General features: G+C 39.1%; 1 protein-coding gene across 17 annotated transcripts in view; it reads right to left on the reverse strand.

The window, feature by feature from the left end:
- SYNE2 (spectrin repeat containing nuclear envelope protein 2) overlaps positions 1–21980 on the reverse strand; it is a 319482-nt gene that overhangs the window by 288210 nt on the left and 9292 nt on the right. The gene's annotated exons all lie outside the window — the stretch shown is intronic.

Here is a 21980-nt window from a genome sequence, read left to right on the forward strand (position 1 = left end):
TATACGTATATGTATAAATGAATCACTTTGCTGTACACCTGGAACTAACACAACATTGTAAATCAACTATACTCCAATATAAAATAAAAGTTAAAAAAGTAAAAAATAAAAAGAATGTGGTTATAATTACAAAAAAAAGAAGAAATGGATTCAAGTATTTTTAGGGGGTGAAAAAAATCTTTGAAATCTAAATTATGTATACCGGATAAAAAGTCAAACTATAGTTCAAATTTATTTTCTACAAAATGTAATATACAATTCATTTACTTTTACGAGGGTTTTTTGGTACTATAAATGTGTGTATTAAAGTAACTTTTTAACATTACAGAAAACTAAAAAATGATAAAAATCTATCCACAGCCCCACCATCCAAATACCACCACTCCTAATAGTTTGGTGAATTTTTAGACTACTTTTATCTCTAACATAGGTTTTTTAATTTTGCTTTTATAGTGTTGTAATTATATCACAAAATTTTTCTTGATTCTGCTAAATATTAAGCATCAGTATTTCCATGTTATTAGTCTCCATAAACATCATTTTAATGCCTACATTGTATTTTTTAAATAAATTTATTTATTTATTTTTGGCTGTGTTGGGTCTTTGTTACTGCGTGCGGCTTTCTCTAGTTGTAGTGAGCGGGGGCTACTCTTCCTTGCAGCGCGCAGGCTCCTCATTGCCGTGGCTTCTCGTTGCAGAGCACAGGCTCTAGGAGCACGGGTTTCAGTAGTTGTGGCACACGGGCTCAGTAGTTGTGGCTCGTAGGCTCTAGAGCGCAGGCTCAGTAGTTGTGGCACACAAGCTTAGTTGCTCCATGGCATGTGGGTTCTTCCCGGACCAGGGCTCGAACCCATGTCCCCTGCACTGGCAGGTGGATTCTTAACCACTGCACCATCAGGGAAGTCCCACCTACATTGTATTTTGATGGTACATAAAAATTTGAATCAGAAAAGAACAGCAAGGATTAATCTCCTAAAACTTCTCAAGACCAGGAAAAAAAAAAATGTTCTCTAATTGTTTAGCCTTCATTCATTTATTATTAGCCAGTAATTTACCCAGAACATATTAATGTACAGCTTGTATGCTTCAGGCACTACGCTGGGTGGTTAGCAAGATAATCAATCCTCGGAAAAATGGTCTCCAAGACAAGAGGGATACATAATCCCTCACTTTATTTGATTCCTGGCCATTGTTACCACTGTGCTTCAGCTCTGTTCTGTGCAGATTAAATCAAATAATTAAGTGAGTTATACTATGAGACTAATTTCCAGGAGGACAGGAACGGTGAATGGGCTGCAATAACAAGGACCATCTGAGCTAGAACAGAAGCAAGTCTGACCTCAAGATCCCTGCCCATGGTGAGACAAGGACCAACACACATGAGCGCTGGATGGCTATCAAGCAAAGGACAATGCTTCCCATGCAGGCCTGGAATACCCTGGCTGCACTAAGTCTAATCTGGGAAGCTGAATGGTCTTTGAGGAGGCAATGCCACGTCGCAGAATTATTCCTAGACTAGTGGGTTACAGACCTGAGTTCTGGTTCTCATTCTGGCCCAAGCACAGATAATGCATTTATATATCTGAACCATAATTTTCCCATCCATAACATAAGGGTGGATCTAGACATTCTCTAAGAGCCCTTCCAGCTAAATAAATCTGTGATTTTATGAGGCTATAAAAAGCAGGACTGGGCTTCCCTGGTGGTGCAGTGGTTGAGAATCTGCCTGCCAATGCAGGGGACACGGGTTCGAGCCCTGTTCTGGGAAGTTCCCACATGCCGCGGAGCAACTAAGCCCGTGAGCCACAATTACTGAGCCTGCGCGTCTGGAGCCTGTGCTCCGCAACAAGAGAGGCCGCGATAGTGAGAGGCCCGCGCACCGCGATGAAGAGTGGTCCCCGCTTGCCACAACTAGAGAAAGCCCTCGCACAGAAATGAAGACCCAACACAGCCATAAATAAATAAATAAAACTTAAAAAAATAAAAAAAATTTTAAAAAAATTAAAAAAAAAAAAAAGCAGGACTCAACAGTCCACAGAAGTACCAAACGCAGCCATCTTACCACTTTTAAAGCATTATTTCAAACAACAAGAATGAAGAAAAAACAGTTCCTTGCTGCTCTAGAAGTTACATACCTTCCAGTTCAATTACTGAGCTATTTTGAGTTGTGATCAATCCTCAGTCTGGCTGGCAATGCCGACAAGGCCAGGGCTGGGGTTGGAGCCTCTGGATCGTCCGGGAGGACAATCTGCTGTGTTCTCGAATGTGGCCACAAGATGAACACCTTCCCCATGGACCCACAGAGTGGGTGTGATGGGTACAAATCTGCTTTTCTAATGCAAATGTTCAAAGTATCACCTTAATGACTGAAGGTCACACTCTCATTACATGACATTCTCTGACAGTATGGAAACTAGAGAATAAATTCTCTTTATGATTGAAAAATTATTTTCAATTTTTCTCAAAATGATTATTATTTCCATGCTATTAGGGTTAACTTTATAAATTCTTTAATAATTAGAGAACAGTCCACGCCATTTAAGAAACACAAAATTAATAAGACTACTACCCCAATAAGTATAAAATAGTCTGTCAAACAATTTAGATACATATTTACAGAATATAAAATTGACACAAATACATCCAGTAAGTAAACAAACTTTGCACTTAATAATTGCCTTTGTGCCTAATAATCACACAATGTACTCTTTTTTTTTTTTTGTTAGTTTCTGCTTTATAACAAAGTGAATCAGCTACACATATACACACTTTCCCATATCTCCTCCCTCCCGCTTCTCCCTGCCTCCCACCCTCCCCATCCCACCCCCCCAGGCAGTCACAAAGCACTGAGCTGATCTCCCTGTGCTATGCGGCTGCTTCCCACTAGCTATCTATTTTACGTTTGGTAGTGTATATATGTCCATGCCACTCTCTCACCCTGTCACATCTCACCCCTCCCCCTCCCCATATCCTCAAGTCCATTCTTTAGTAGGTCTGTGTCTTTATTCCCATCTTGCCACTAGGTTCTTCATGACCTTTTTTTTTTTTTTTCCTTAGATTCCATATATATGTGTTAGCATACTGTATTTGTTTTTCTCTTTCTGACTCACTTCACTCTGTATGACAGACTCTAACTCCATCCACCTCATTACAAATACCTCCATTTCATTTCTTTTTATGGCTGAGTAATATTCCACACACAATGTACTCTTAAACTCACCCCTATTCTACCTACCTCTTGAAATCAAAGTCTATCACTTGAAAAGAAAAAAAGGAACAAAATGTCATATAATAAACAAGTGGGCAACAGAGCATGCATTCCACCCTGCCTTACAGGAACTATAGTCAGCTAGTCTTATCAAAAAAATCATTACTCATCTGAAGATCATAAAGCCAAAAAGAAAACAAAAAGTACCACATGGACAAAGGGCGGGAAGGGAAGGGTGGGACAAATTGGGAGATTAGGATTGACATATATACACTACCATGCGTAAAATAGCTAGCTAGTGGGAACATGCTATAAAGCACAGGAAGCTCAGCTCGGTGCTCTGTGATGACCTAGATGGGTGGGATGGGGCGGGGGGTGGGAGGCAGGTCCAAGAGGGAGGGGATATAGGTACACATATAGCTGATTCACTTCACTGTACAGCAGAAACTAACACAACATTGTAAAGCAATTATACTCCAATTAAAAAAATAAAATAAAATAAAAAATAAATTTTAAAAAAAGGACCATCAGCTCTCAGTGACCCAAGCACACATATTTCTTATGTTGCATTCGTCAGAGTCCCCTCCCTCAACCAAGGACATTAAACAGAGGTGATAAGCTTGTGTGTCTGCCTGTATGTACACCTTTGCAGGTAGTGAGTCCACCCAACAGTACGTTCGGAATCTTTTTCGAGACAGAGCCAGTGCGGGTGTTAAAGCTACTTTCATCCTGTGAGATGGCATCATTATCTGTCCGTGCTAGTACACATGGGGTTGTAGGGCTCAGTCACTAGAAAGTAGCAAGATCCCATGTTGATGGTGGGGAGGGGAGGCGGGTGGCCAGGTACAATTAAGAAAATAGCATCCATGCAACTTGCTTATTCTCGGAACATCTTCCCTCAGCTTCAATTAAGTGTTCAGTAAATGCAAGCTGAATAGCTTGAATGAGCACGCAGCCAACTGCATACTGAGCACATAGCTAACGGCGCTACCTCCGTGACTCACAGCTCAACATACTCAAAGTAGAACAGGGGACTTCACTTCTGGCCATGAAGGAGTTACAGCATCCACAGTCAACCTTCTTCTGGGAAAAAAAATTATTTTTAATAGGAAATATTTTAAGAGTACAACAGGCAGTGCGGGGGGGTCATCCTTCTGAGAGGGAAACAAGCGAGGTGAGCCCCAGGATTGTCCGTGCTTTCTACCCGGAGACAACACGCAGACCTCAGCGCTTCGAGGGGAGCACCACATAGAACAGGGCAACCTCGCAGAGGTCAGAATTCAGAAAGGCTGAGACGGCCAAAGCAGGGAAGGAAGCAGGGCTGGGCAGAGGATGAGATGAGCTGCAAAGCAGGCTCCAGAACAGCCTCTCCCAACCCCACAGTGGGCTCAGGAGGCGAAATGGCCCTTCAGAGTTGTCCTGAGTTGGTGTAGATGGTCCTCACACTCCCACCTCATCAGTCACTAGAGGTGGGGCCCTCCATTGCCACCCGCCCCTGTGAAGGGGCGTAACACCGGGTGAGGTGGGTCGCTGCCGCTGAGGCGATCCCGGAAAGGCTGGCAGCACTCCCAGAGGCTGGCAGACCTGGACTGAGTTCTTAAAATCATCAGTCTAGTGATTTTACTTCCCTGCTTAAAACACTTCAGAGGCTCCTCATCAACTGCACAGCATTCCAGGCTCTTCAACATCTGGCACCTTCCTCCTTCTTTATCCCCATCTCCTGACCCAGGCTACAAATATGGCAAATGAATCAAAGCTCTCTTTAATGTCCCATGTTGTCTCTCACTTTTCTGTCTTTGCACATGGTGCTTCTCCTACCCAAGCTCCGGGGGAATGAGAAGGTCTGCCTTTGTGCTCCCTATACACCCCATACCTCAAACTCAGCACAAATATTCCAACTGTCCGGTCCCTGTGTCTGAGACCCCATCTGATCAGTGAGCTTCTGCAGAGTACCACCTCCTTCTTTGTAGCCACAGCACCAAACACCAAGTCTGATGCAAAGTAGGACACTAAACAAATGTGCAAGGAGTCAACGGAGGGATGAATGGATAGAACCATTAAGCATCCTCACCAGGTACCTCCGGCTGAAACTGTGCTGAGAGTCACTTCTCCCTTCTCCCCACAAGGCTGCTGTACCCCCATGTTCTCCAATCTTAGAAATTTTACCTGCACTGTGGTCTATGACAGGGCCTATTTTCTCCTTTTTAATTTATCCTCAATATTCTGTCTTGTCCGATATGGTCTAGGAGCGGGAAGATGCTCACACACGTCTCTTCTGGCCCCAACAACCTGGCCATGACCCTTCTCTAAACTTTGAGCTTCATGGCTGTTTATTTTATTTTTTTTAACATCTTTATTGGAGTGTAATTGCTTTACAGTGAAGTGTTAGTTTCTGCTTTATAACAAAGTGAATCAGTTATACATATACATATATCCCCATATCTCTTCCCTCTTCATCTCCCGCCCTCCCACCCTCCCTATCCCACCCCTCTAGGTGGTCACAAAGCACCGAATGATCTCCCTATGCTATGCGGCTGCTTCCCACTAGCTATCTAGTTTACATTTGGTAGTGTATATATGTCCATGCCACTCTCTCACTTTGTCCCAGCTTACCCTTCCCCCTCCCCGTGTCCTCAAGTCCATTCTCTAGTAGGTCTGCATCTTTATTCCTGTCTTGCCCCTAGGTTCTTCTGACCATTTTTTTTTTTTTTTTTTTTTTAGATTCCATATATATGTGTTAGCATACGGTATTTGTCTTTTCTCTTTCTGACTTACTTCACTCTGTATAACAGACTCTAGGTTTCATGGCTGTTTTTCATCTCCTGGACCAGGGGACCCACCCCTCAACTCTCCACTAGGTCATCCACCACCACCCAATGCCCCTTCACGAAATTCTCTTCCTGATGCCACAATACACTTTATCGCTTCAAAACAATTCACTAGCTTCTGCATTTTAAGCAACAAAAACAGTGCTACATTTATATTTCATCACAGAAAACATCAGGCTCTAGTCTAGGACAACTTTTCCCGAATTCAAAATACTCAATACCTCTGTAGGGAAGGGATATTTATCATCTAATATAAATTCCTTTTTTCTTTTTTTGTTGCATGTTCAACCTTTATTAACTGTCACTTCTTTATATCTAGAGTACAATGAAGCTTGCACTTATAATAATATAAAAGGACTCTGAAGCTTTGAAATGTCCTAAAAGATTACGAACTTCAAAGAAAATTTCAGTTGTAGTCAAGATGTTTATAATGTTAATAGTCTAAGTCTCTGAAAATGAGCAATGTAAGTATGTTGGGTCCAGTTACTCTCCATTAAATAGAATATGAGGCTACACAGATCATTTTATTCTTCAATTATGGCAGAAAACAGATAAAGTAGAAGATACAGATCTATATCCAAGAAGACCCACTCTAGACAAATTATATTAGTGCAAGTTTCAACTATGTTGATAAGTGCTATATATATATCCTAGAACAGCAGCAAACTATAGCTAACGCCTGACACACCTAAAGCTAAAAGGTTCCAACAATGAAAACATGCCTTTCCCATCTCAGTCCCCAGAAGGTACAAGTGAAAAGTAAAACAGACAAACACAATTGATTTAAGGAACAAATAAGAATATAAATACATACAAAAGCTAAGTAACCAGCCCTTGAATAATTTAAAGCTGATTATAATCTCTCCTATATCATACCTGCTCAAATATATTTTACCCTTTTCTGTGTTTACTGAAACTGAATTTGGTTATACATAGATTATTATTATAAAATATAATAAAATCTCCACAAAAAGCAAGCCTCATTCCAAATATCAAAGGCCAAAAACTGCTCACAAAGATTCACATACAAATGAAACTCATGGAATGCAGATAATTCCTGAGGCTTGACTCATAAGAGTAAACATAGTTGAAAGGACAAGATCACAAGGAATATCTGCCCATAGTCAGTACAAAGTGTGCCTGTCCAAAACCACATTTACTCACTGCATTCGATTCAGTTTAAAAAAAAAATAGAAGGCTATATAAAAGAAATTATAATGAATGGGGATTGTGTTAAAAAATAACAACTGTTTCTTCTTTCTAACCTTTCTGCTGTAATAAAAGTTACAGTGAAGAAGCACATGCTTGATCTTAAATTTTAAAATATAAAAGAATAAAAGAGAACTGAAGCATATTTAACCAATAAATGACACCTAATTCATGATAAAATAGAGTGCTTACTATGCATTAAGCATTTTACATAATACACTAAGTATTTATACATATTTCATTTAAGCACCGTAAAACATCTCTGACAGGGACACTAGAAATATTAGCAATATCGGGGGAGTGAAGTGCCTTATCCAAGTGGCTCAGCCAATGAACTGAGTCTCAGAGCCATATCTGTCTCACTCTTGAGTCCACATTCTCAACCCCTGTTTCATATAATCCCAAATTATGACAGTCAGGAGAAGTAAACTTTTCAAATAATTATATAACTCACTATTTTAGTAACATCAACATTTGTTTTTAATCAACAGTGATGGAAATTCCTTGACCCACTGAATAGAATATCTGGAGTATGATTTAAGTTTTCTTTGGTGACTTGAAATCATCACTATTAATTACTGTACTTGGCTCTAATTACAACCATGTATGGCACTTTATCTACCTCCTCACGAAATTCATCCTAAGGAGTACATTATTCAAGATGACATTTTTCAGGATGCAAAACGAACTACCTCTTCTCACGCTGGCTCTGCCGCGTACCCTCGCCATGACCAGGAGCAGTGACCTGATGCTCTCTGAGCTTCCACTTCCTCTGCTGTAACATAGGAGCCCAGGGCCCTGCCTACCTCACAGAGTTTGCTAGAAGGCTCAAATAAAATAATTAATATAAACATGATCAAGAAACTATAAACTGCAGCAGGACTGTAGGCTTTATTATCTCCCTTCAGTGAAATGCTTGGATTTTAAACTCTTCCTCTCAGATACTACTTTAAAAAGCAATGAAATTCATATACGGCTAACAGTTTCCACAGTTCGACAGTAGTTTGTCTGGCTAGCCACTCAGAAGTACATTACAGCTTCCAATGATGAACATCAGCAATTGTGCTTTTGTTCTAATGGCTTCTGCAAGCCCACAGCACTAAGGCTTGAGAAGCTTGCATTTCCTCGAGTGGTGTGAATACATAGTATCTTAACCACTGGACATGTGCACAAAATGCAGCAACAGGCTCCCTGATATGGTAGATTAATTCAGGCTTTGAGAGAGTAATTAACTCTGACTTTTTGCATTTCTTTAAAGAAATTAATCTGTATTATATCTCTGACGCAAAGAATCAAATTATTCTTCTATAGCAACATCCCACAAAGTAACTGAAGACAAGAAACAACCATGTGAACGGCTTCATAGTTAATTAGAAGATGTAAAAGGTTTCCTCTAAAAAACAAACCAAGTTCTGACACATATGAACAGATAATTCACCTAAGAGGAAAATACTAAACAAACATATGTAAAAATGTTCACCTTCCCTGGTAGACAAAGAAGCTGATATACGCTACACTATATACACAGTAACCATTTGGGGAATTAATATGGTGGTATGTAGCTTGAAACATAAAAATGCTCAATAGTCCCACTCCTGGGAATTTATCCCAAGAAGCAATTGATTAGACCTATATAGATAAGTAGACATATATGTTCTCAATTAACATTGGAATGCTTTGCAAAATCTGGTACATCAAGCTGGGGGGAAAAAAAAGTTTTTAATCAAAACAAAACCAATCATTTAAAAGTCTATGGAAAACACTAAACAAGAAAATACTAAGTAAGATAAACAGAATATAATGTTTATGTTCGATAGGAATGTCAATACATAAATACACATTCATGTGGACAAAGAGTAAAAAGGTTAAGTGCAAAAATGAAAATTGTTAGTGATGTAACTCATGGAATTCTCATTCAAAACATTTAAGCATTATTGTTACCTCATCTAAATGAAAAATATGTAACTCATGCCATTTCTTGAAAAACCACTTAAAATCAACTTCTGCCAAAACACTTCCACCAACTGAAATAAAATACCTAAAATTTAGAAGGTTATTATCTATAAAATAAGAAATAAGCAGAAAAGAAAATATTACCTGAAGAATGTGATTTGTGGTTAATAAGAATAATAATAGTAAACGTACGTCTTCCCAGTGCCCCTACGATGTTTATCATTGGTTGGTACTACAAACCTAAGAATCCCCACAATAACATTTACCAGTTTGTTGAATTCCGCTGCAGTGCTTTTCCAGACTAACTGAAGAACTTAATCTTGTGGTATTTGTAAAATATGTTATCTGTGGCGTACTGAAGGGAAAACACAAATATTTTTGTCTACTCTTGCCTATTTATCTGAACACATTTAAACCTCCTCCTTTGTCTCAGTCCTTGTTAGATGAACTTGGGAAGCCCCTTGGTTTCTCCGTGGAGTTACATATTATCACTCTCTCTTTTCTCTCTGCACACAATTAACAGCCTATGTCAAATTGGCTTCTCCACCTTCCCAGCTTCCTTCCTAGGATACACTAACCCCCTGGGGAGCCTTTCTTGGAAGAAATGAAAGCCAACAGACTATTTATGGCAACTGTCAGAATTCAGGGGATGAAGACCCTTCGCGGGCTCTGCCGGCTCTCCCCACAGATTTGTGGCCTGGATCTCTGGGGTCTGCCTGTCTCCTTCCTCTGCCCACAGTCAGCACTCACTGGGACTGACTCCAGCAGGTGGCCTCCCAACTATAGGAGTTCATTTTTAGACATGTTGGGTCTCTTTTCTCTGCCTGGTGGGGAAAACATATTTGCAACAAGAAAACGATTTTAAAATTAACCTTCTGATAAAACTTGCATGAAGGGAGGCTTCTCAGTATCTTTTATTATTGAGACAAATTAACCCTACCTCAGTTTTTCCCATTATCGTCTTCTTAGTTCATGAGGCAACATGACTCGTTAAATTCCTTAGCATCTTTCAGGTACAGAACAGACTTCTCCTATGTACATTCCTTCCCCTGATAGACGCTAAGATCATTCTTTTCCCAATTTTATTATTCCTATATAAGCAAAGACCCAAAGGTTGTCTTGGAAGGCTCTCAAACACTCCAGCCTGAAGTCAGGGACTTCCTTTCTTCCTGGATGTAACAGAATCCTCCATGCCCTGCGACCCTTAGCCATAGAGAAAAGGCGCTTTTTTTTCCCCCCTTAGGTTTATTATCCCCAAATGCAAGGGTTCAGTTACAATCTGCATATTATCATCTTTACATCCGTGAATTCCTTCTGTCCCTAATGTAAAAGAAGAAGATTCCTCAAGGATCTGGGTTCTTTCGTATGGTTAAAAGAACCAACAACATGTACTGACAGCATGAAGCAAACTGCATTATTTAATGGATTGGGTCAGATATTTAGGGTTATGCCTAAATTTTGATTGCTGCTTTTAAAAAAAAAAGCTTCAGCAGCAGAAAATGAAATGCCTGAAATCTAGGAAGAATGGATGTCAGCAAATCATTATCTTGATTCCTGTGTGACCCCAAATATAAGCTATATATTAACCCACTTGTCTAGACAACCAACCAATCCCTGCAACCTCACCGCCCTCCACCCCAAGATAAGGGTGTATACTGTCCCCACAGCAGGCCTGTTACTGGGGTTTTAGGCCCAATCCGGTGATGTGGATGCATCAGGCTCAGACCAACGAGATCTAGACATGCCGGCCCCGCAGGGCACAGAGTCACATTCAAGCTCCCACATGTGCCATTTCACGTTCACCCACCCACTCACCACCTATGTGGTGCCAATTCAAATGGTCCAGCCTGTAAAATGCAGAAAGCCACACCCTGAGACAGACAGCCACAAGTGGCATGGTCAAGGAAACACAGGAAAAAAGAGGTAAACTCAGAATAATAAAGCAAACGAATACATACACAGAAAAACATAGACACATTCATTCTGAAATATAACATGTGCCTCTTTGATCCCAAACACCTAGTGGCTTTTAAAAACACCATGATCAGCTAGAAAATCAGAGCCGTGACACTTTACACCAGTGTAGGTCTTCCAAAGCATTCTGCAATTCTATTTCAATCGCAATATTAAAACATGGAGATGGTTCTTCTTTCTATTTCCATGGTTTCCTTAACCTCTATTAAGGCAAAATATGAATGTAGGTAACCAAGTCAACTGCCATGCAGCAGGAAAAATAGAAACTCTCAGAAACCTCCTGTTTGTACAAATCATTCCCCAAAACCTTCCTGCCAAACTTTTGACCTATTGTTTCTAAACTTACCAGTCCTTGGCAATGAGTGGTAATAAACTTAAAAAGTGAAGTTTTGGTCATGAATCATAGTTCCTATTTTGACTAACATTCTAAGTTATATACTTCCCACTTTTTTCTTCAAGTTGCATGGGCCTGCTATTTTTATATATGAAAACAGCCATAATGTGCCTTTTTTCTCTCCCTGAGGGCTTCCCATAATGTATTTATAGGACTGGAAGTTTTCCAAACCCAAACATAATTTACTGTGCCATTTTCAATGACTGACAATTTTGGTTTTGTTTTTCTCTTATCCTAAGGAAGAATCAATTGTCCAACAAACTGATGTATCCTTCATCCTTTTATTCTTAGAGACCAATGATCAAAATTGACTTTGGTCTCAGTTGGTCTATTTCTGGCTCTGAGTGGATGTTAATCCTCAAAAACAGGTTTGTTGGACTAAGTAACAAACTGGGCATCCAAGGGCAGTGGTTCTGACTCCTTCTGTTCTTTCACTTACTCACTGGGAGGCCTTGAACAAGTTGCTGTATTATCTTAGTTTCTCTGAACATAAGATGATTACCAAAGCAGTCAAAAGGAACAACTAGAGATAAGCCCGCAGGCTGCAACAAAAGATCCCAAATGCCGCAACTAGGACCCAATGCAGCCATAAATAAATAAAATTTTTTAAAAGGGGGGGGGGGTGGGCTCCTGGTACCACCCCAGAGATGTGAATGCGGTCAGGCCTTGATCTATTTCAAGTCCTTAGGAGCTCAGGGTCTACCCAAGATGTATCCACACTGGGAGAATTTGGAGGTAAAGGCCCCTATGTGTGAATCACCTTATGAAGTCCCACCGGAGAGAAGGAAGAAAGAGTACTCAAAAACTGAGACACTTTAGCTTTCTAAGGTCAATCTATAGCAAATTCCTGTGATCAGCTCAGGAAAAAGGTAGGACCCTCAGGTCCATCACAGTTTAAACCAGAATCGCTGGGATGACCCCGGTCCACTGACCTCCCTAGAGTGCAACAAAGTTAGACAGAGGGATCTTCTAAGATACACCCCTTGCAACAGGCACTTTGGCCAGAGACCCTCTTCCATCCTGAGGTTTCTGGCATGGTCTGGGGGCTTCGGGACCCTGGAGAGGGCAACAGCCAGCTCTTCCACCTCAGCAGCCAAGCGTCACCATGGTGACACACTGTTAGCCCTCGTCCCTCAAATACACCTGCCTAAAGATTCATGCCAAAAAACAGAAAAAAAAAATGTACTGTAAATATTTACATTGTGAAAGTTTTATTTGTTATTTTTTAAGATGTGAAGTTCAGACATAGAAAACAAACTTATGGTTACCAAAGGGGAAGGGGGGGGAGGGATAAATTAGGAGGTTGGGATTAACATATACACACTACTATATATAAAATAGATAACCAACAAGGACTTACTGTATAGCACAGGGAACTATATTCAATATTTTATAATAACCTATAAGGGAAAAGAATATATATCTGAATCACTGTGCTGTACACCTGAAACTAACATGACACTGTAAATCAACTACACTTCAATTTAAAAAAAAAAAAAAAAAAAAAAAAGTGAGGTTTTTTTTCCCCTCCACGTTCTGGGCACTATTAATGAGTATTTCTTAACTCACCCAATGCTTTTTTCTATTCTGTTAGTCTAAATCAATCAAAGGACTTTCACTTCACTAGTCCCATTGTGCAACATCCCATCAAGGTCTGTGATTCCAAAAAGCAGGCGACAGCTTGAGTGAACCGGTCCAGTAACACCAGTGCACCTCCTCCACCCCAAGCTCAGCTTCCCCGTAGAAGAAGGAAGTGATAGGGTTGGAAGACAGCCCTAAAATGTTGTCATTGTTATTGTGAACCTTTAAATAGACCTTTGAATCTGTAAAGGATTTGGGGTTCTGCTCACAAAGATCCTGTGGGAAAGTCAGCGCTGCTAGTCCCATCTTCCACTTTTATTTACATCACATGCTACATTATTACTAGAAACTAGGACTCATAAAGTGAAAACTAACCCCCAAAAAATGAAATCAGGATTATTTAAAAATCAGAGACTGAAAGGGTTCTCTTTATTCATGTGATGATGAAGTTAAAATTAATTTGGATGACACCATCTCTGAGAACTCTGCTTGTCTGCTAGTTTTAACTGCATGTCCTCTGCACAACAAAATTTCTTTAAACACTTTTCCCCTTTGACGTTTTTTAATCTTCTACATCATTAAATGAATTTTATATGGCAAAACATGCAAAGAAAAGGAGAATTTCAGAACACCTGTGGTAATATTCATTTCGACTAAAAATACAGAAAGCTAAAATAAAAATGCAGCTTATTTTCAAAATGTTTAATATATTGCTAATTTTTTCAGCAAGATTTTTGTTTTCGCTTTGGGATTACACACTTAAAGTCCATAGTTTTGTCTCTTTATGCCTCTAAAAATAAAAATGTTTCCTTTGAACAACACTCTTAAAGTTCTGGCTGTTCCCAGAACAGAAGAGACTAGTTAATCAGCAATTTTTAAGAGAAGGGAGAGCAGGCAGGTTACAGAAATTCTTCCCGGGAGCCCTTGGCCTATCCTCCATCCACAATATCCAGCAAATTACAGTACTTTGTTAGCTCCCAACAACAAAAGAGACCTACAGAGCCAGGAGGGTGGGAGTGAGGCAGTGGAGAGGGGGAGGGCAGGGGCGGGGTTGCTGGGGGATTGGTTGGGGGGGGGGGAGGCGGAAGCAATGCTCCAGGAAAAGGCAACCTCCAGTACTAAAAGTATTTTTAAATGTTTTTGTCCTTTTGTACGACAAAAAGAAGGTTAAAAAAATTTAAATGAACAAAACATTGGATGCTCTGAAGGATGGCTATCTAACAAATGCAGTAATTTGTAAGTAGAAAGAAACAAGGAAGAGAGGGAAGGAAGCAAAGAAGCCAGGAAAGCAAAACCAATAGGAAGATTACACTTCAAGCCTGCGAAAGGTTTAACTGTCCTAATCCTGGTGTTTAAGATCCTTGAAAACAATAACCTTCTAGAAAGCAGATACAAGTAGCCAACAAAAGAACAAACAGCCTAACATGTACCTCTGTCAAGTTCCTGCGCACTGGGGGAAAAAAGGGGGAGGGAACTAAAATCATGAACCACCCAGATAGTTCATTTTTTTTAATTTTTATTTTATATTGGAGTTGAGTAACAATGTTGTGTTAGTTTCAGGTGTACAGCAAAGTGATTCAGTTATACATATACATGTATCTATTCTTTTTCAAATTCTTTTCCCATTTAAGTTACTACAGAGTATTAAGCAGAGTTCCCTGTGCTATACAGTAGGTCCTTGTTGGTTATCTAACAACCCAGAGAGTTTAAATAGTGAAAGTTCCTGGAAGAACTTCCTGAGCAATGGCCTCAGTCCTTCCATTCACTTTATAGTTTCCTTTATATGCTGTGGCCCATTTGGGGTTCACTAAGGAGGCAAGGGCACCACCCATTTTCCTGCTTTTGATTTAATAAAGGAAAAAAGAACTTTATAATTTCCCATAAAGGCTTTCCTCCCACACTTTAGAGTTACAATGAGGTCAACCCTTTCACCTACAGGACCATGTAAATATAGGGAAATTAAGTCCATCTTCACAATCAAGAATGTTAAGACTATGTCAAACCCATTCTAAATAATGGAACATGTCCATGTCTACAGTCACAGGTGAGGTCACTGGTGTACTTGACGTGAACCTGATTCGGGGATACTGAAAGACCCTTTCCAAATGTGAACAGCTATGGAAAGACAAAGCTATGATAGGTCTTATGTGGCTTATATAAGTACAGATGTTAATGAGTATTAAATACTAGTTTCCAAAAAAAACTCAAAAATAATATACTCACAAATCAATAAGGAAAAGACAAACAACCTAACAAGAAAATAAGCAAAACACCTGAACAGGTGAGAGGGCATTAAAAAAAAAAAAACCCTAATTACCCAAAAATAAGTGAATAGACAAATAAGCTGTGACATAGTCATACATTAGAATATTAAACACTGAAAATGAATAATGAGAGTTATACATGTCAGTATGAATGCATCTCACAAATATAAAGCTGAAGGAAAAAAGCAATTTGTAGAAGAATGCATACAGGATGGTACTAACTATGTACACTCTTAAAAATATTGCTGAGGGGGGGTCCACGATGGGTCTGATATTCGGCTAATATACCCTGGCATGGCTGGATCTGTTGCCAGCATCCATTATGAGTGGCAGTGCCCACACACTACCAGGTTGCTAAATACTTTGAAAATCACCATTAACATTCATATGCAACAAAACTGTAAAGAAATGCATGAGAATGATAAACACCAAATTCAGGACAGCTGCTACCTCTGTGGAAGACGGGGTCACGACCATGTTAGGAACAATTTGTTTCTTAAGTATCATGCCAAAGCATGTAAGGACTTAAGGGCATGCTGATTTATGCCTTTTCATAGGTTTTAAATAATGCGTAATACTTTACACACACACACACACACACACACACACACACACACACACACACACACACACACACATCTATGACAGCAGGAGCTTTGAGCCAGGAATCTGGAGGTAGCATTTTTACTCCTTGTTCTGCCAATTACCAACTGTACCTTGCCATCCCTGAATCTTGGTTTGTCATCTGTGAAATATGAGGATTCAGGTATCATTCAGCTCTAAAATTCTGAATTAAATTCAACATGATGGGTGTTGAACTCTCTGGACTCTTAATAACGACCCATCACTTCTCTCACTGTACAAGTGTACAAATCACACATGAGACAAGACTTGCTGACTCACTATGGATAGCACACGCACATTTTAAAGTCATCCCAGGAATGGCCTTTAATCCCACCACACTCTCTCCCTTGTCATCCTTCGTGATGATGGCAGACCTTTGAGAGCTGGCTGGCTGTGTTTAGGAGAGGAGACCAAAGGATATCGGTAAAGGGGCGGGGACAGTTTAAATGACCCAAGACAAAACATACTTTGTATTTAGTTGTGCTTATAGGTTGTTTTATATAATCATGATACTCCTGAGGTGGGGAAACTGAGATCGTCAACATTAGTGTTATTCAAGGACATAAAACTGCCTGGGACAAACCCAGGATTTGAATTCATCTTTGGTATCTTAGATAAGTTTAGTAAGATACTGCTCTTACTCAACTTACGATCTCTCCATTATTTCTCTCACACCCTCCGGACTCGTTTTAGAGAAGAGTTCCCCTCTATTCCCTGCAATCCAACTTTGACTAGTTCACCAAGATTTGTACGGCACACAAAGCAAATAAACTAGCAAATCCTTAGATCACTCAGTAAATCACTGTAGATTTTAACATGTAGCTCACAGACTGTGGTACAGAGAAGTTGGTTTAGAAAGTGCTATGACTTAAAAAGTAAATGACATTTCTTCTAATTACTTTAGATTAGGGTTTTCATACCATAATTTTAAGGAAACTGTTCTAGGGAAATTTTTTGTAATTCCAATCTTCCCCAAATTAGAGCTCCTTTCAGTCCTTTTTGAGTTTCTGTTTCTCTTTAACTCTTTACTTCCAAGGAACCATCCATTACTGCATTGGTAAGTGGGGAGTTCTAACTAAATACTAGACACCCAGTCTTACCTCACCTTGAAATCTTAGCATTCTGACTGGTTAATGGGAAAGTAGATGAGAAAAAAACAGCTGAAAAATTAACTGTTGTGTGGTTTGGAAGCTGTTTTCTCTAGGGTGCCAGCCAGCAGTGCTAACTCTTCAACAGGTATTCATTTGTTTTAAAGATGTTGAATCAAGCAACTATGGAAATACAGGGTGTCTGAGAAAGGGATTTGAGCTCTGAAGTAGTAGAACCTCAAACTGTGAAATCATCCCTTCTCCCAGGCTTCCCTTGTGACTTGCTACCGAGTTTGCAAGCTAGTTTCCATCTCATTTCTAAACATGGCAGAAGTTTCTCACCTGAAGAGAAACAACCAGAATTATTTGTTTCTTAGTTTATCCTAAAGATACAGTTCCCAGTTCTGTGGGCACAATTTACGACCTGATAAGAGGTCACATCATCTCAGGGAAAAAACAGAATGTACTTCTGTGTATACAAAATTATCTTTGTTGTTACTTGTAACATGCACAGAGACTCCATTAGAAACTTGTCTGGCTTAAAAAAAAAAATCCTGTATCTGCCCACTTCTAAGGTTACTTTTTCTTCAGTATATCTTCTAGGTCATTAAAATATTTAGAAGTTATATACCTCCCTGTGAAGAAAAACTTCCTAAAACATAAATAATCCTTCTGACCCCTTAACTCCAGTAACTCAGATTACAAAACTCAAGTTTTCTTTCCACGGAATTTCAGATTACAGTTTTGAGATTTCTAAGAAATATTTTTTCCTTCTCTCAAAGCCTTCCCCATGAAAAGATCTCTGACCCATCCCCAGCCCCCAAAACTCATATAATATAAAACATCCTCAAAAAGGAATATACCTAAGTAGTTCTCTCCCCATTGGTGAAAAATTTGAACACTCTCGAGAAAATGTCTTATGCATTTTATAATATTTTCCTGAGTAGAACCAAAACTGGAACCCATGAAGAATCTTGAGAAGTAGGACCACAAAGACAAAAGAAAATCTCTGTGTGGTCCTTTGGTTGAAGCTCCTCCAACTTATTTAGTTAAGAAGCTGACTAAGCGGGGTACTGAGATCTGTATCTGCTTAAAAAGCATACCTCAATATTTGCACATTCCTTCTGACATCTACAGTGCAATAAAAGTGAAATATAGTGATGTCTCCTTTGTTATAGCTTGAGAGTAAGAAGCAGGTAAATTCTGCTTACGTGGATGAACAAAATTGTAGGTTCTCTATTTGATAATAATTATAAAACAGTAATAAGTATAGTTAATATTTATTTAGTTTGTAATTTGTGCCGAATATTTTACATGCACCATCCCTTTAATCTTCACAAGACAGACACTATTCACCCCATTTAGGGAAACAGGGAAGTTGAGTAACTTTCCTGAGACCACACAGCAAGTTACTGGCAACTCCTGCTTGAACACAGTGTGCAGGCTCTGAACTCCATGTCCTTAAAGTTCCTAACAGGCAAGATATATTGAATTGACTAACTTATTCCACGATTCTATAGAGAAATTTACCAGAACACATATTGTCTGAACACTTCAACATATGAAGTAATTAACAGATTAATATAGTTACTAAAATGGGCCTATGTTAGTTTAAACTCACATTCTGTCCTTTCTTCTCTTTAAAATAAATAAATAATAAGATGAAACCTGTTTTTTGTCCACTGTTGCAGTTAACTGGCAAGCTTGTGTAATAAATTAACTAACAGAACTGGTTTAGCAACAAATGAGAAGCTCAAGGTCTCTAAATCCTAATCCTAGGTATGTCACTGATTTGAAAGGTGATCCAACAGCATTTAACATAAGTTACATTTGATGTTTATAGGGCTCTCAGAACACAGTCTAAAAGAAGAACCTGTATTTATGAAACTTCAATAATAAACCCTAAAACCAAGTATCTGTTTGAAAAGGAAAAAGCTTAAAAACTAGCTATTTTGCCCAATTACTGCCAAGGTTCCAAATGTTCGTAAACATTCAAATGGGATAAACATAGAATTGTCCACAGTGATTATCTCTAGGGACAGAGACAGAAATGGAAAGTGGAAATAATATGAGGACAGGCTTTTGCTTTTTAATATCTGTGTGTTGTAATGTGTGTAGTTGGATTTTTGTAATTAAAAAAAAAAGTTTTTAAGACATGCTCAAAATCTTCCCAGACTTAATTTTCATCTGCATTCATGAGCTTGACCTCAGGATTACACATTTCGAAGGGGATAACGTTAAGGAAAAGAGTATCATTCTCTCTGCCCTGCTCGTCCTCTCCAATCCAACTAAAACAAGGCTCATTTTATAAAGTTAAAACCCACTCGTAGCCAAACTTTTCCATTTCATCAGAAGCAAGAGAAAAAAAAAATCTTGGAGTACTTCAACCTTCAAGTAGTTCTAAAAGGAAAGGAATATCAGAACTTGAGAAATAAGGTTCATTATGAAACTCCCTCAACATTCTTCAGGTAACAAATACTAACCACCCAGTTAGAAGGTGATTCTCTCCTTGTGGTAAAGAATATGTAATGAGAGCCTGAATGAAGAAATGATGAAAAGTGCCACAGAAGGCAGCCCACTGCCTTCAGTACCCACTCACTCATTCTTCCTAGCCCCAGCTCTCCTCTTGCTCCCAAGAGCTTGAAGAGAACAGTAAAAATGAGAAATGCTTTGAAATTAGGGTAGATATTTAAATAATATCAGGCCTCTTCTCAGCTTCTATTTCTTCATCAATAAAAATACTATTTGTTTCCAATAATGATTTGTGAAGATGCTTAGCATAAAACCTGAGACATAGTAGGTGCATAATAAATGTTAGCTTCCTTCTTTCAGAACTAAATTTCCAACTGCCAGCTAGATGTCCACTAATCTTTGAGCTCAAAAGACCCATTAGCAGACTTTAAAACAAAGACTGTTACAAGAGACAAATAAGGACAGAATGGATAAAGAAGATGCGGTGTATATACATATAATATATAATATATATTATATATAATGGAATATTACTCATAAAAAGAATGAAATAATGCCATTTGCAGCAACATGGATGGACCTAGAGATTATCATACTAAGTGAAGTAAGCCAGACAGAGAAAGACAAATATCGTATGATATCACTTATATGCAGAATCTAAAAAATAAATAAATAAATACAAATGAACTTATTTATAAAACAGAAAGAGACTCACAGACATAGAAAACAAACTTACGGTTACCAAAGGGGAAGGGGGGGACGGATATACTAGAATGTTGGGATTAACATATACACACTACTATATATAAAATAGATAACCAACAAGGACCTACTGTATAACACAGGAAACTATACTCAATATTTTGTAATAGCCTATAAGGGAAAAGAATCTGGAAAGGAATATATACATGTATGTGTGTGTGTGTGTGTGTGTGTGTGTGTGTATATATTTAAAAAACTGAATCACTGTGCTGTACCCCTGAAACTAAGATGACACTGTAAATCAACTATAGTTCGATTAAAAAAAAAGACCCATTAGCCCACCCCATCACCAGACCATCAGTTTTCTCCCACACTTTCTCCCTGTGGTATCTCTCTCGCAAGTAATGGCAAGTAATGGCACCAATATTCTTTTCAGCACCTAATTTAGAATTCTGTCCCTTCCATCTCATTTTAATCCCCTCTGACTCTGTTCTCTGAATTTCTTCATCACTTACCTGGATTTCTGAAAACATCCTTGTAATTGGACTCCCTGCCTCTCCACTACATCTTTCAGAATGTTATTATAAAATAGAGCTCACACCAAGCACACGCTGCGTGTTCCCACTGAGAAGAAGAATATGGTCCAAACACTTCCATGAAAAAAACGTCCCAAGATCTAACCACAAAGCATCTATCCAGACCCCTCCCACTACAACCTGCCATGAGCCCTGTGCTTCAGTGTTATTCTTCAGCCCTCAATCTACTCTCCTCCATTCTCCACCCATGAAAGTCCTATTCTACACTCTAGACCCAGCTATACGCCCAGCTCAAATGTCAAATGTTCTCTACAAAACTAGCCCTAACTTCCCCAAAGGTGGCATTAATTACCACAGCACTTTGCTAGCACCTCAGGTGGCACTTCTTTCATTCTGGATCATATTAGAGTGATTTGTTTACAAGGTTACCTTCCCCCAGTTCCTGCAGAAGGGGAGCCATGTCTGATTCATTGCTGATTGCCCTCTAACACCTGTCACTTAGCCCCTTGTTCACTGCACCCTTGAATTGAATGTAATAACTAGCACTTATTACTATGTGTTCTACAATGTTTGATTACAGATACTGTACTATCCATTACATGTATTGTCTCAGTAATATTCATAACACTCCTATAAGTCATATTTTGGCTTATGTTTTACAGTTGAGGAAGCTCTACTCAGAGAGGTTTGTAATTTGCCCAAAGTGACACAGCTAGTATATGGCAAAGCCAGGATTTGAACCAGGGTCCATCTGACTTCAGAAGTTACAATCCTAACCATTACACTATACCACAGACATTTCTAAAATCCACTTGTCCTTTAGTACTTATGCACCTGAGAGTATAACTCAAGATCAAGACCCCAGTAAATTATATTTTATCCTATTAGCACATGGAGGCCATTTTTGGTTCTGCTCTGGTCCAGAGTCATAAATGAGCATGTCCACAGTCTTCCAGGTTCCTTTATTTTTCTCTTTTATTACACCCACCCTCAACCCCCTTAAAAAGAAAACAAAACAAAACAAAAAAAAAACAGAAGAAAAATGATTTGGAAGGCAGGGACAGGAAGAGAATGAAATCATTCCTTCATGGTGGAACATACAACATTAACAGTAAGCCTGTAAGGTTTAACAGGCATATATAACCTG

Source organism: Balaenoptera physalus (genome assembly GCF_965194825.1).
Source record: "Balaenoptera physalus genome assembly, chromosome: 2".
In the NCBI taxonomy this organism is placed as follows: Eukaryota; Metazoa; Chordata; class Mammalia; order Artiodactyla; family Balaenopteridae; genus Balaenoptera; species Balaenoptera physalus.